At 41.7% G+C, this 14,606-nt stretch overlaps 1 long non-coding RNA gene across 1 annotated transcript in view; it reads right to left on the reverse strand.

Annotated features, from left to right (window-relative positions):
* LOC139828896 (uncharacterized) overlaps positions 1-14,606 on the reverse strand; it is a 68,166-nt gene that overhangs the window by 40,218 nt on the left and 13,342 nt on the right. Inside the window, exons 5-6 of the long non-coding RNA XR_011740953.1 lie at positions 13,768-13,889; positions 1,856-1,923 (exon numbers count right to left, since the gene is read on the reverse strand). This is a non-coding gene — a long non-coding RNA (uncharacterized lncRNA). The remainder of the gene's footprint in view (positions 1-1,855; positions 1,924-13,767; positions 13,890-14,606) is intronic.

The raw sequence follows: 14,606 nt of genomic DNA on the forward strand, positions 1-14,606 counted from the left end.
TAAGCCGTGGTGTAACAGTTGGGCACAGGAGGCAGAGATGTATGTCTTTGCCACAGCAGGGGCTTTAATTTTAACTTCTTGAACATTTCATTCTTTGTTACTGCCTTGCTTGAGACATCCACTTTCCTCTCTGTTTGTCCATCTGCAATTTTGCAGAGAAAGAAAAACGATCAACAGCTTTTCTTTCATCACATACTTTGCCTGAAACTAACTTCTCTGAATTCTCCTAGTACATACAATGTCCCTGCTGCTGAAAGATAAAACGTGTCACTGCTCCATCTGCTACTCATTTGCTGATGAGTCTGTATGGCAATGTGCTGTTGAGCAGAATATTCCAAAAAAGAAGGAACTCTGTAGCCCAACAGATCTGGCTTTGACAGAGCTAAGGCCAGGTCTCATTAATCATTTTGCTGTGCTGCTTATAGTACCTGGTGGAACATTAGGACTGCCTCCCTGATTCAATATTTCATGGTACCGTCATACAGTAGTTAGACAACTCTTCATTTGGTGCAGGAATGAAGAAACAGAGTCAGCAGGAGGTTCTCGATGCTAAGTGATTTCTTATTTCACTACTGCCCTCATAGGCAGAAGTCCTTAGTTTTGTGTCAAGGAGTGATGACAATTCAGGTGCAGAATGTACCCAGTTGTCACACTTCTCTACACTGTGTTAAAGTTATATCAGAAGATGCTGAAATTGTATGACACACTGTACTGAGGCATTGACATCTACTTTGGATTCCCACCCAGTTCCTGCTCACCGAGGGCAAGTCTTATTCCATGTTTTGGAGGAACAAACTACCCCTCAACATCAGCCATGGGGCAAAATTGAGAGAGATGTGCAACCTCTGGCTACATTCACTGAAAGCTTCCCACCAAGCACAGAGATTGTGCAGGAGGCTGGATGGATCTACCACTATTCTAGTAACAGTCAGGGAAATCTCTAGGGGACTGGCTCTGCCCCGAGAAGAAACCCCTGCCTTCTTCTCTGGTCTTGCCCTTCTGGGGGCTGATTCACTAAAAGAGGTAAGCAAACCTAAAGAAGACGGGATGTCCCATCATCTCTCAGTCAGGCACAGAGGCCTCATTAACATCACATGGAATATGAAACATCCCACATCACCCTACATGGCCCCCCCTGAAATCACTCCCATCAACGTCCCATTGGCTCGGGCTTAAAAAAGTGACTATGACACCTGCATGTGCCCCCCCTCACCCCTGTCCCACCCTGCTCAGCACTGGGGAGACGGAGAGTCCTGCTCTCCTCTGGCAGCCCAGCTCCCTGGCCAGCAGTCCTCCTGCTCCATCCTCCTGGTTCTCACCACAGCGCTTCTCATTGTCACAGCCCCACCATCCCTGGGTATCCTGAGGTGGTTGAACCTGCAGAGCGCTTACCCAGACCCAAGCAATGTAAAAAAATCTCCTCATCAGAGGACAGATTGGAGATGCAAAATAAACAGCTTTTCCAATCAGGTCATTCAAGTCTGACTCTCCAGCCAGCTGCATCTGAATAAAGACTGCTCCATTACTTAGGGTCTGCAGGGGCCTCTGGTACCCCAAGAGTTCTTAACCCGTTTTTCCCCACAGAGGCTGCAATGCACCCAGGAAATGATGATTATTTGCATTTCATTTTCATTTTTCAAACCAGTCGCAATCAAAGAAATGCCTAATCTCTATTGAATTACAGTCTGCCTTTGAACTCTTAATGTACAGCTCTTTCCTGTACTTTACATAAATAATGTTGTTATAGTTCATGTCCAGTCACAAAGGATACACAGACAGACAGATACAAGAAAAGTGAAGAATATGAAAGTAAGGTGATAAGATTTTCAAGGCAGAAACACATTTTTCTACTTACCATTGCCTAAGGATAACACTATTCGAAGCACAAAGACATGCAGCTCCTCATGTTTGATGAAAAGGTTACTAAAAAAGAAGAGAAGAAATTATGACATTTCTCCCCGCTCTTTCTGATTTGAGTCAAAGAAAAAACTAAACATGCCTAAAAGGGAAGCAAGGCAGTTGCCTTAAGATACTTTCTGAAATTCAAGTTTTTGCAGAAAAACTATGTTGGTAAAGTTATAGTCCAGGTTGAAGTTGATAACACAGGATCCTTAAATTTAAAAAGTCAGGTTTCTAAGACACCTGTTAAAGAAAAGCCCTAAAGAGGAATTGTGAAAGAGAAGCTATTAGAGTATAGTACAATTTCATTACAAACCTGACAAACATCCCTCACCAATAGAGAAATGTGAATAATTGATCTTTTTACATCAGTGGTTCAGCTGAAGAGAGAAAAAAATGCTTCAGTTAGACCTGAAGAAATTTATTTTTAAAAGTATAAAAAATATATTTACATATATATATAAACGTGTATGTGCATATATATATTCAATAAATGGTAACAATTTGTTTTGGCTTGAATTACTCATTTCAACCCCAAATGATTTTGTTTCACTTTGCAGTATTTCAAATAACAGCAAAGAGTAGAAGTTGCCAGCTGCACACTGTCACAAAACCAGCAAGACCTCGTATCTGCTAATTCAGCCAGGGAAAGAAAAATTCAGAGAGAAAAGAAAAACTGGAAACATATCCTTTTTCTAACCCAGCTCAGAACACGGCTTCAAATGTGTTTATCAGGATAGGTTTTTAAGCACCAAGAGCTATCTGGACCAACCCAGTTTTGTTGAAATTAGTTCACTTTGTAATCAACACTGGAAATTATTCCTCAAGTCTGCAACATTATTTTTAAGCAAAAATCAGGCACTACATGTCTGATTACAGGCAATTACTCCTGTTCTAGTTGTTCTTCTTTTAGTGAAATATTTACATATCTCTTTGAGGCAGGGTTTATGGTGACTTTATAGCTCAGAGGTTCAAGCATTCACATGGCATACAAGAACCAACCAAGGTATTTTACCACAGCTACAGTAAACACCAGGCTTGAAAATCCAGGCCTAATCCTAATGAGAACTTCCCAGCTTGAAAATTCCCTTTAGTTAAATTTAACTTGATTCAAAGCAAAATATCTGTGTATAAATCCCGACGTTTTGAAATGGCCCCGCTGCTGTCACTGTACATAGAGTTGCTGTAGGACAAACAAAGGAATCTTCATCTTGATCCCGAATCAGGCCCACAAGTCTGTTTTGCAGCACTTTGCCATCCCAAAAGCAACCTTGGCCACAGCTGGAAGCTTAACTATACCCTCCAGTAAGGACTGGTCCCATAAAGTTAGTCTCCTTGTCCTAGATCTCATGACTGCCTCGCTACACTGCTGCCAGCTCTTCTGCGGTCATACTGCGATTTACCAGGCTCCTCCAAACCCTCCAAGGCAGCAAAAATGTAGCAGCAACTACCTGGAAACTTCAAGACCTCATAACAAGGCAGGAGATAAGGCTACCCTGGTACATTGAACAAACCAGGGCAAACAAATAAAGCTGCTCTGCAAGTCCTAATTGCTCATTACCAAGATGCAAAGGAGCAAATTTGGATGGCTGTAAGCAGCAATCTCTTGCTATTACTCCTCCAAGCAATCACCTTGACTCTTACTCACGGTCAGCAATTACCACACCAGCCTCTCCCCCTGTGACGTTCCCCTGGGAACTCATGCACTAACCGCGCTTTCAGCCACTTCTCTAAAACCGCAGATGGCAGCCAATTTTGTTGGCTGGACACTTAGCAGTTTTTTACAGAGAAGGGATGTTTGGTAAAAGGAAGTATTTCAAAAGTAGGAGAAATGAAGGATATTTATAAAAATAACCGGAATCCTTCCCCAATGCATTCTGAATAAGACATTTCCAACAACCTCAAGGTTCAATGTCAACAATACAAGGGCTGATAAAACATCAAAAGACACATGCCTCTCCATAATTAAAGGGTAACTTCATTTCTGATTACTAAAGTAGAGTGACAATGAGTACATGATTAACTCAATATCCAGAGAACTACACATATTTATAACGCCCCAGAAGATTCAAGCACTGACAAGGTAGAATGAAGGTGAAGGAATTACAACCAGATGTTGAAAGGTTGGAAAAATTACTGATAGCTTGAAGCAAAGTTATACAGTGAGATAAGTTGGGCAAAAGTAAAAATCAACTGTAATACTAACTTGCCAGTAGATCAAAAACATTTTATGTTGGGTGTGTGTTCTTGCACCAGCTAGTGAATCCCTTGGCCTGTGTACTGTTTCCCCTACATTCAGTATGTGCTATTTGCTTCTTCTCCCCATCTTCAACCACAAATAATTCCTGGAAAAAGAACAAATCTGTCTCCGCTGTCTTTCAAAACCCAGTGTCACCTACAGACATCTCAATGGCTGGGATTTAAAGCAAAGAAACACCTCACAAAGAACAAGATGGGCTTCTAAGGAATAAGGCAGAGATACCATGCTTTAGTTTAACATATTTTTTTGAGAACCATATACAAAATACAGAAGCCCCCTCTGGGGCCAGCTGCATGGGTTACTGTTAGTATCAAGAACACTACACACACTTTATCAGAAGCCAGTCACAAATTCGGAAGACCTCTCTGAAAAAAACACTAATCAACAGCTGTTTTCATGCTGGAGGTTAGTATTTGGGTCTTTTTGTACTCAACTGATGAGCAACCCCATTGAAGAACTTCTCCCAGAAAAAGCTAACTTATGTCTGTAGTGAAGGTTTTATTCTCTCAGACATTACAAACCAAGGACAGTGAGAGTTCATTTCCATGAAGCCTGAGAACGTACCTTGTCTGACAGCGCTCAGGATCCTGTTTGCTTGCTTGCAAACGGCCCATTGACATCCCAACCTCTGCCAGAGCTGGGCCAGGGAAAATAACTTCTCGGGTAATGGACCCAACCAGCTCTGTAGCTGCATCCTCAAGGACTTCAGGCCCCACCAGTGAAAAATTTGTCTCCTAGTAGCAGTACTGCATTCACAGAAAACCTGGTTCTCCCCCCAAGTTTTTCTAAAAGTTTAAATTCTCATCTAGTCCTCAATCAGAGCTGTAAGAGCTTTACAAATCCAAGAGATAAACTCTTGCTTTTATACCTAACACAGTTGGCTTCCAAACCTCACAAGCCCACTCTCAAGTCTGTTTGTTCCTCATCGTGCCCAGCTGGGCTACATTGATCTGCTAATCTTTCAAGCTTGCAGCAGACAAGGCAGCATAACTGTACTTTCACTTAATTTATCATGCTCCTTTTGCCTCCGCCACAGCTTACATTAGCTCTCTTGCTTCCTTCCTGCTCTTTCCCTTGGGTCCTTGAGCCAGCCCTACAGGGTTTCATTAGTTTAAGAGCTTTAGAGCAAAAGGATTCTGGTTTTGAAGGTTTTGCTGGAGTCTCCCTGGTTACACATAGACTTCCCTGAAAACCTGGATTCACAGAGAAAATCCCATCATGACATAGAGCTTCAGCTTAAACCAAGGAGAACAACCAGTTGAATTAGTAACATGTTGTTTCCACACTAAGCACATTTTTCTACATGGTAAAGCCTCAACTTGCCTTCCTGGGTGACCACATGTCTGAACATGCACAGCTCACACATTCCTATGCCTGCAGTACATGAGTTGCCCAATTACTCTGCCCTTCCATGTCAGTAAGCCTGTCAGGACCCAAATTTTGCTTGCTGTGCCTGCAGAGGATCTCTGTTCATGAGAAACACCTGCATCCTGACGCTACATGAAAAGGCCACAGGTGCTCTAATGCAAACCACAGGCTCTGGAGACTCAGCACCCTCTTGCTGCTGTGAGGCTGGAAGGGCCAGTGCTCCCCTCTGTGCGCGGAGCAGGCAGGGTGGTCACCGTCTGCCCTGCTTGCTCCCTGCCCGTGGGAAGCACACGCTGTGCCCACGCCTGGGGCCAGACCTCAGCAGGCCCCTTCCAGGTCTGGTTCTGTTCCTCCCTTCTCACAGACTTGAGAAGAAGTGAAATCTCAGCTGTCGGGGGGTTGGCGAGAGGAGCAGGGTTTCTAGGTGAGAAGAACAGGCCAAATGCTCTCTTTCTATCACTCTCCAATGTGCCAGCTTCACAAACCTGCTGACAGTCCTTGAGAGCTGATGACATTTTTCAAAACATTGACAAAAATAGACGAGCACTTCCCCCTGCCATTGAAAAAACTCATCAACTATTTCCACAAAGCCCTTCTGCTCTCCACTCTTTCTCTGATCACCTTCACAGCCAGCTCTTCTCTATCAAAACATTTAGGCAGACTCGCCCCACTCCATAGTAAAAAAACCTGTCTTCTAGGGAGCAGCCGACACCCCAAACCATTAAGTGGTACTAACATTTTAATGGCAGCTCCCATACATTGTAAATTCTGGTCCTATCCCCTTACACAGGAACTCCTAGTGATTCCCTACGAAAAGATTTGCTTGAGTGAGTTTAATGTAATGATTGTACGTAATGTAAATGAAGCCATTAGTACCTGTAACTAACACTGGAAATAAAGTTAAGTGCTCACTGAGCTCATAATTTCAAATTAAAAGGAAAAACAAACATGTTCTTAACAATGTACTTCATAATTTATTGCTTATATCTTGGCTTGCTGTTAAAATACTTTTGTGCTTTACAACCATTTCAGTTTAGCAACACCAATAAATCAATTTATTTCTGTAACCTGAGTACATACACTTGCTATATATACAGTATCCTTTGGCAATATGCAATAAATTGAACTGAATAAGTGTAATACCATTAATGTTTTTTTCTTTTAAAAGATCTATTTATTTCTGTACTTCTTGTACTGATCCTTTAAAAAACTATAATTAAGCCTCCGTTGGATGTAAATGTACCAAGCTATCTATTCTAGTGGGTCAATCCAAATACTTTACATAAACAGGGACCAATATGGCCATTATGAGCCATTAGTTGGCTGCATCAGTTAGTCCCCTGCAAGAACTAGAACCAAAGTTGTTGACCAGATTAGGGGCTTGAAATCCAGCATCTTGAAGGATCAAATTCTCATAGATAAATGATATTCTTGTGGCAACTACTGTGATATGTGTGAATAATCAGGTATAACAAGCACAGTAAAACTACATGATTTCTGTTGCTCAGATTTTGAAGAATTCCTTCTGTTTCTCATGTCCCTCCATATCCAACTATCTCTTCTCAGGCAAGACATATGTGGTGTGAGAAACATTCACTTCTTGTTCCCTATGCTAGCTAAAAGCTCACCATGCTAAGCCAGAGGTGTATGGAGCATTATTCTGTAGAATTCATTCAACACACATGAATTCTGCTTTGCAACTGAGGCAAATGAAGCTTTGGAAGCCTCCAAAGATCTCAGGTGCAAGCAAAGGATGAAGTCAGCACTTTTAAGAGTTACAGCTGAACTGCAGTTCCACAACCTGCTAGTGGCTTTGCATTCCTAGGATTAGCTGTTTGTACCACCTGGCCTGCCTCAGCAAGTCCAAGAACATACTTATATCATTGACAGTGTTATGCGCCTTTAAAATAAAAGGTCAGAAATAAAAGCTATCCATGCTGCAAGCCCATAAACGTGAATGCAACATGTTACAACATCATATGAGCTGGTACCATATTCTGGCATCAAGGAAAGTAAGGAAAGTCATGTTAGTGACCAAACTGCTTTAAAGCTGGGTAGTCAAGGAGAGCCAGGAATACACCAAGATTGTCTCTTGGGCTAGAGAGCACTGGTTCCATTGGGATCCAGCTCTCAGTGCTTTACGTGCTTGTTGTGGGTTGGACTAGATGATCTCCAGAGGTCCCTTCCAACCCTAACCATTCTGTGTGATTTGGTTTTATTGATATTTTGGTAGGTTCCTCAACATCATTGTATTCAGCTTGTGTTTAACTATATCTTCTGTTGCTCCCTTTTTGATTAATCTACAACTCAGCAAGAGACTCAGAAGAAGGGAAAGAATAAAATAAGAGAGTTGTGATGTTGAAACATTATGATACACATAGTGTCATCATATAATTCTTACAAGAAATACTTGTAAAAAACACTACATTAATATAAAGATTTTCTTAGTTGGAAAGAAACAACATGAAGTTAACACCTGGTCTCATTAATATGTATGTCAACCTGCTTTCAAGATAAATAACAGCATTCATGTAAACCATATAATATAAAAGCAATCACACGGAGATATACAGAATTCAATTCATGCTGAGGTTTTAATTTAATGTTTAGATCACAATTTTATCTGTTTAAATTGAGCATCAAAATATATAATAAACAAACATAAATGCTTACTTTATATTTGGGTTAATCTTCAAGAGATATACAGCCTGGCAGAGGTAGTCAACAATTTGGGACTCATAGCAAAAACACCCCCCAAATCCAGATATAATCTTAAGAATTCTCTCCAGTTTATGGGAAACTATATTATGACTTCCACTTCTTCCCTCTTTGTACCAAGACTACCCATATTTGTGTGAATTTCTTCCTGGATTAAGAAACTCTAAATATTCTTAGAAGTAGTCCCCTGGGAAGGAAAATTCAGAAAACTCAAGAGATAATTAAAAAAAAAAATCCCAGGTCTCAATAAAATAAAAGCTTCAAACATCCGCCATTATTCAGTTTGGACTGACATTCAGAGTGATAAGACCATAGTCAAGATGGACATAGTAGTATAACATAAGGCTTAGTCTGCCTTCAGCCAAGCAAGGACAGCCATGGACAAAGGGCTTGCACCAGGACACGGCTTGCACCATTCTTTGATTTAACTATAGATCTTATTGTTCCATCCTCAGGTAAATGCTGAGCATCAAGAACTGCAAAAAATCTAGGTGAGACCTAGAGCTACGGGCTTTATCTTCAGGTCCTTGGTAGTTCAGCCCTCCATTCAAATATGATTGATTTAATCAACCCAGTGGGCAGCTGGTGGAATGAGAGAGACAAGTGCTCCTGACTACTTGCGATAGACTGAGCCAAGGAGAAGGGAAGCACTGCAGGTGTCAGGCATCCCTCCATTCCTGAGTCCTGTCATAATATGGTCTAAAACCACAGAGGATGGCAGTGACAATGAATCTAGTGGACCCACTCCCTGCTTATATTCCTCTTTGTTACCTTCTTTTGAGATGCTGCTTTCAGTATCATCTTACACCTTCTAGAGGCTTTTCCATGAGAAGGATGACCAGTCAATAAAAAGGGAAACAAAGTTACCTCAGCAGTTACCTCCAGAAAGGCTATTCCTACTCACAGAATCACAGAATGGGTGGAGTTGGAAAGGACCTCTGGAGATCATTTAGTCCAAGCCACCTGCTAAAGCAGCTACACTTAGAACAGATCGCCCAGGAATGTGTCCAGGCAGGTCTTGAATGTCTCCAGAGAAGGAGACTTCACAACCTCTCTGGGCAGCCTGTTCCTGGGCTCTGGCACCTCAAAGTAAAGAAGTTTCTTCTCATATTTAGATGGAACCTCCTGTGCTTCAGTCTGTGCCCGTTGACCTTCATCCTGTTGTTGGGCACCACTGAAAAGAGTCTGGTCCATCCTCTTGACATCCACCCTTGAGACCTTTATAAACATTGATAAGATCCCCTCTCAGCTTCTCCAGGCTGAACAGATCCAGCTCTCTCAGTCTCTCCTCATAAGAAAGATGCTCTAGGCCCCTAATCATCTTCGTCTTCCTACTCTCATCTCATCTCCCAGACTCCCATCTCCAGTGATAACATCCTGACGCTTCCGTTGTCTCCTCTTTTGGTCCTCCTTTGCGAATAATCCCTGTTTCCTATAACTACATTATTATTTCAACTGAGTAGAAATTAGTCCACTTTCCATCTAGTCCCTCTGCTTCTGCTGTGACCTTTAGCTCACTCCATCTTGAGACAACATCAGCCGCGTTCCAGTACAGAAAAAAATAGTCATTTCCAACCTTTGGTTTTCTCACGTACTCTATTTTGACTACAGCTGCTTGCATTTCTATGATAGAGTCAGTGAAGAGATACAGGAAAGGTCACATCAGATATTGTTCATGTCATACTTAGCAGTTCTTTATCATGAAAATTCTATATTCAAAAAAGTCTCCCACCTTATAGTTTAATCACAGAACAGATCTTATTTGTCTCCACAAAGTCACCTTTGAATGTTTGTTTACAAATTCTGACTTTTCAATAAAACACCTGTCTCCAACAAAAAACAAACAGCCAAAACCAAAACAAAACAAACCCCTCTCATATAAATAAAGATTATTTCCAGTGGTTTTGTGGTAAATAACATCAAATTAATGACCTGTATACTGTCATTACACTTAACTGTATCCTCCTCCTCCACACCCTGGCTCTAATATTTCTATCCTGATGCTCAACATAAAATTCTTCACTCCAGTTGAATAACTCAACAAATTGCTGTGACATACATAACCCAGGTAATAAAGAGCTGCCCAACTTCACACTCACATTAAGGTAGTCAGCTTTCTCATAAGCTTTTGTTTAGCAATGATTGATAGACCATTATTAACAAGCAGAAAAAGATTCCATAGCAAGTCATTTAGTCCAAATCCACTCATTGCTCATATTGATTGAGGAAAGATGAAGATCCATGGAGCACAGCTTGCCCATAAATAAGACAGCTTATGTGAGATTAGAAAGCCTTCATAAATGCAAAGCAAGCCACGTTATTCCAAAATGAGCAGTTAGAAGAGAAAGTTCTGTGTGTGTGTTCTTGTGCTGAAATGTTTGCAGCTGGAACAGAAATCATCCTTGAAACCCCAACTCACCCAAAAGGAGTCATAACTCACCACCACGGAATATTTTTTTTACAACTGTCCAGTTAGGAAGGACATTGCAATAAGGCCAGTCAACAGAAGTTGTCATGACAACAAATGGCTGAACCTATTCAGAATGTTTGCGTAGCTTTTCAAGTATTTTAGTCAACTTTGATTAGCAAATTTCTCACTTTACCCCATGGACAAACTTGGCCTGTGTACGCTACCAGTCCACACTGGGCAAAACACCCATCTCTCCACACAGAGGCGGAGTGAGATTGAAGACAACACTAACAGCACCAACAGTAACTTAGAGGGACCAGCCTGATGAGCACAAGTGGCTGTGCATCCACTCTGCTCATGGCTCCTAATTTTCCTGTCATACTGTGTCTCATTGTCACTGATCATCAAACACAGCCCTGCTATAAACACTCCTGATGCAGCATCAGAGGCAAATGGTCTGAACTTGCACATTGGGTTTTTATTTTATTTTCCAGTTCCTTCACACCTCATTTCAGTACCACTCGTGTATTTCTGTTACTGCTTTTGGAGCTATGTTGTCCCTGTGCAATGCTACAGCTTCTAAGAATGATCTGTTTGCTCAGCCTCAGGCCCTTAACTTTGGGAAACAGTCAGATCCATCTGAGGTACTAGCTAAACATTGCACTTCTGAAGTCTACATTAAAAAAAAAAATGGAAATCCCATTACACTGGATAGCTCGCAGTACTGCAATGTATTCAGTGCCAAGTGCTTATATACAGAAGAACAAGCAAATATTGGCCTAATTCTTAGCATGCTGAAAGCTGAGATACTCACATACATTCTGAGCGTATGACACTGTGGATTTGGCTAGTCAGGAACAGCTGAGTGATCATCTCATGAATTCAGGTCTTTTGTCTGGTCACAGTTGCAGTCAGGCACTATATTTCACTCTGCACAAACAAGTCCTTATTTGCTCACATAGAAATTTAAAGGTAAAGTTTACTATGCTGGATATTTCAGTCTATCTGACTAAGATTCAGAAATTTCAGATAAGTAGGAATCTTCTATATTGCCTCTTTCTTACCAGTCTGTGCTTGATTTGTGGTGTGGAGTACAAAGAATTTGCATTGTTCTCACTATTTTTTCCTTCAAAATCACGAGTTTTAATGAAAAATACACCATGAGAATGGAAGTTTCCACTAAATTTTGTATGTAATTTTCAGCCCATTCCATACCCGCCAAAAGACACCCAAGCATAGTGTCAGAAAATAGCTGGAAAATGTTACATGCTCAGAATTGTCTTGTGTAAGAGCACATCTTTATGTAGCAGACAGATGGATCTTGTCTTGCCCTTGAGTGTGCAAGCACTGTAACCGCTACCGGCCCAGCAGCTGGAGGGCCTCAGGAGACAAAGTAGGAAAACAGAGGAAGGCAAAAGAGACCTCTGACAGGTGGCTGCCTTCTTCACACATTGTGTCAAAATCTTTAGCTACTGTGTTACACTGCAGATAAGTTCTTTGTTCAAGACTGCTAGTACAGTCTGCAGCTAGGGTAGTCAGGTTAAAGACTGTGGCAGGACTAAGGATGTACCCAGACCACCAGTTCACATGAAAACTGCAACACCTTATTTCTTGCTAAAATTTTACCTTGGGTTAACAGTACAAAACACCCTGGTTTTCCTCAAAAAAGTAAGGTTGTGAGAAAGGTACTCTCATCTAAGCTGTTCACAGTGATTCTTCAGGGAGAGAAATGCTTAGAAAAGAAGAACTAGAAAACAGCTTGTCCTTTAAAACATAGAATCAAAACTACTGCAGCTGACGAAGCAATACGAGCAATCCCACCTTCTTTTGTCCGTACCTCCCATCCAAGCACCTTATTGTTATGCCAGGATCATTAGCCACAGATCCAGCCCCTTGCACTCTTTACAGATTTCTGCATCTCCACTGTCTAGGGACAGAACAGCCCCAGAGTCTACAATTCTCTGTGCATGAATGTGACAAGGGAGAACTCGTGTGTTTACTGCGGGCTAACAGGAGAATCAGCCTGATGCTGGCCCCGTGCTCACAGGCTGCCTCACATGTATAAATAGTCAAGCCCTCAGAAGATGCCTGTTATTGCCAAGTCTGGAGAGCAGCTAATTTCAGTCAGTAGCAGTTCTTTCAAAACAGAAATTCTTCTTCAGCACAACCCTTCATTGCTGGAAGATAACATCTCTTTCTCCTGAAAGACAGACTTACATAGTTGTGTCTTTCTAGTGACACTAATGAGTTACTGCTCTGGGGATAGTTCACTCAGATCCCTCTAGCTGGCTTGCTTGAAGCTGTCAGCTGCTGGCTGCACTGCAGCTCCCTGCTCCAGGGTAGCACATTCTCTGTGCACTACGTTTCCTGTATCTGCTTCCCCTCTCCTCAGATCTTAATTTTATTCTTTAAACTTAGACCCACCATAGATCAGGCCATGAAGTGCCAGAGAGATCCTTAAATATGAATTCCTTCTCTTCCTCCCACATAACCCTCACCTGCCATCACTTCCCTGAATATAGTTACCTTCACTCTGTCTTCTCAATCCTTTACTCACACTTTCGTCTTTTACAGGCTTAGTAAGATGAAGATCTACTTTGAAATGTGGCTTCTGAAATTTTTCATAAGATTCCATGCTTATTATCTCTGAGTGACTCCAGATCAGACATGTTCAGTTCATAAGGGGGGTGGAGGAAAGAGAATCAAACTCGGCAAAGTTTCTGCCAGCTCAAGAGTTTGGCTGCTATCCTGCCTTCTTAAAAAGGTCCTGCAGGATTAAGTGTGTATTTTGAATATCTTCCTGCAGAAGAAGTACCACTGTTCTCTAACCTTGTCCAGAGGACTAGCAGGGTCAAAACCCATTCCAAATTGAGTGGATCAGTAAGGTCATCAGATATGATTCCACGGGCACAGGGAATAGGCACAGCGCAAATAACAGTCATGCATTTACCAAAGTCCTCATGCTTTAAATTCACAGGACCTAGGCCTTCTTTTTCACCCAGTGATTCACCCTGAGACTAGTTCCTAACCCCATTCATCCTCCCACCCTTTCAATGACGTTACAAGCTGTCTATAGATAAACTTCCCTCTGACTTCCACATCTGCTACTTACTTCTTCCTCAGTCTGCTCCTTTTTCTCCTCTTCCTCATCTCCTGTGTGTCATCTTCCATCAGTGGAGGCTTCTGTTTTAGTGGTACTGCCTGCTAAACTTCCTTCCAAGTCGATGAGCAAAGCTGTAGGAGAGCAGCAAATGTACAAAGTTTTCATGGATCTTCATGTGAAAACTTAGCTTTTTTCTTTCTAAGTAATGTCCAGACTTGGACATTGCATTTTTGCAATGCTAGGGGGTCAGCAGGCCATTCTGAACAAGAGATCATGATCTTGTGAGATGCAAGTTCTTCATACTGCTGAGCTGAAAACAGTTTTCCAAGCCACTGAGAACTAACCAAACCAGATGGAAGCAAGAACGGCATGAGACTCTCAGTGCAGAGACAAGTGGTTTGCACCTTCTGTGGCATGCAACTATGTGCAAGGACCCTTCTGGGCTCAGTGGTAAGGACACAATTCACTAAGTGAGCTTTCCTTGGGCATGGAAGAAAGACAATACAGACTGTTCCAAAGCTATCAAGAGCTCTAAAGCCATATGGAAACTGAGGTATCAGGCAGTGATGACTGGCAAGATAGATGTTATCAGCTGTGAACAAACCAGAAGAAAGGCAAAGGGGTAAAATAAATACAAGATAATACAAGACATTCAGACAAATAATAATAAAAAATTCAAGTCCAGAAGGCACATGGGTGCTATGAGTGAAGCAGCCTGAACGGTTCAGAGGGATACAGCAGTCAGGCTGATTTATCAAGATAGCAAAATGACATTTTCTAAAACAAGGTAAATTAATTATTTGCCTCAGTGCTCTCAAAGGAGAAAAAATGCTGACACAAAATGACAT

Source organism: Patagioenas fasciata, chromosome 11 (genome assembly GCF_037038585.1).
Source record: "Patagioenas fasciata isolate bPatFas1 chromosome 11, bPatFas1.hap1, whole genome shotgun sequence".
Taxonomy (NCBI): Eukaryota; Metazoa; Chordata; class Aves; order Columbiformes; family Columbidae; genus Patagioenas; species Patagioenas fasciata.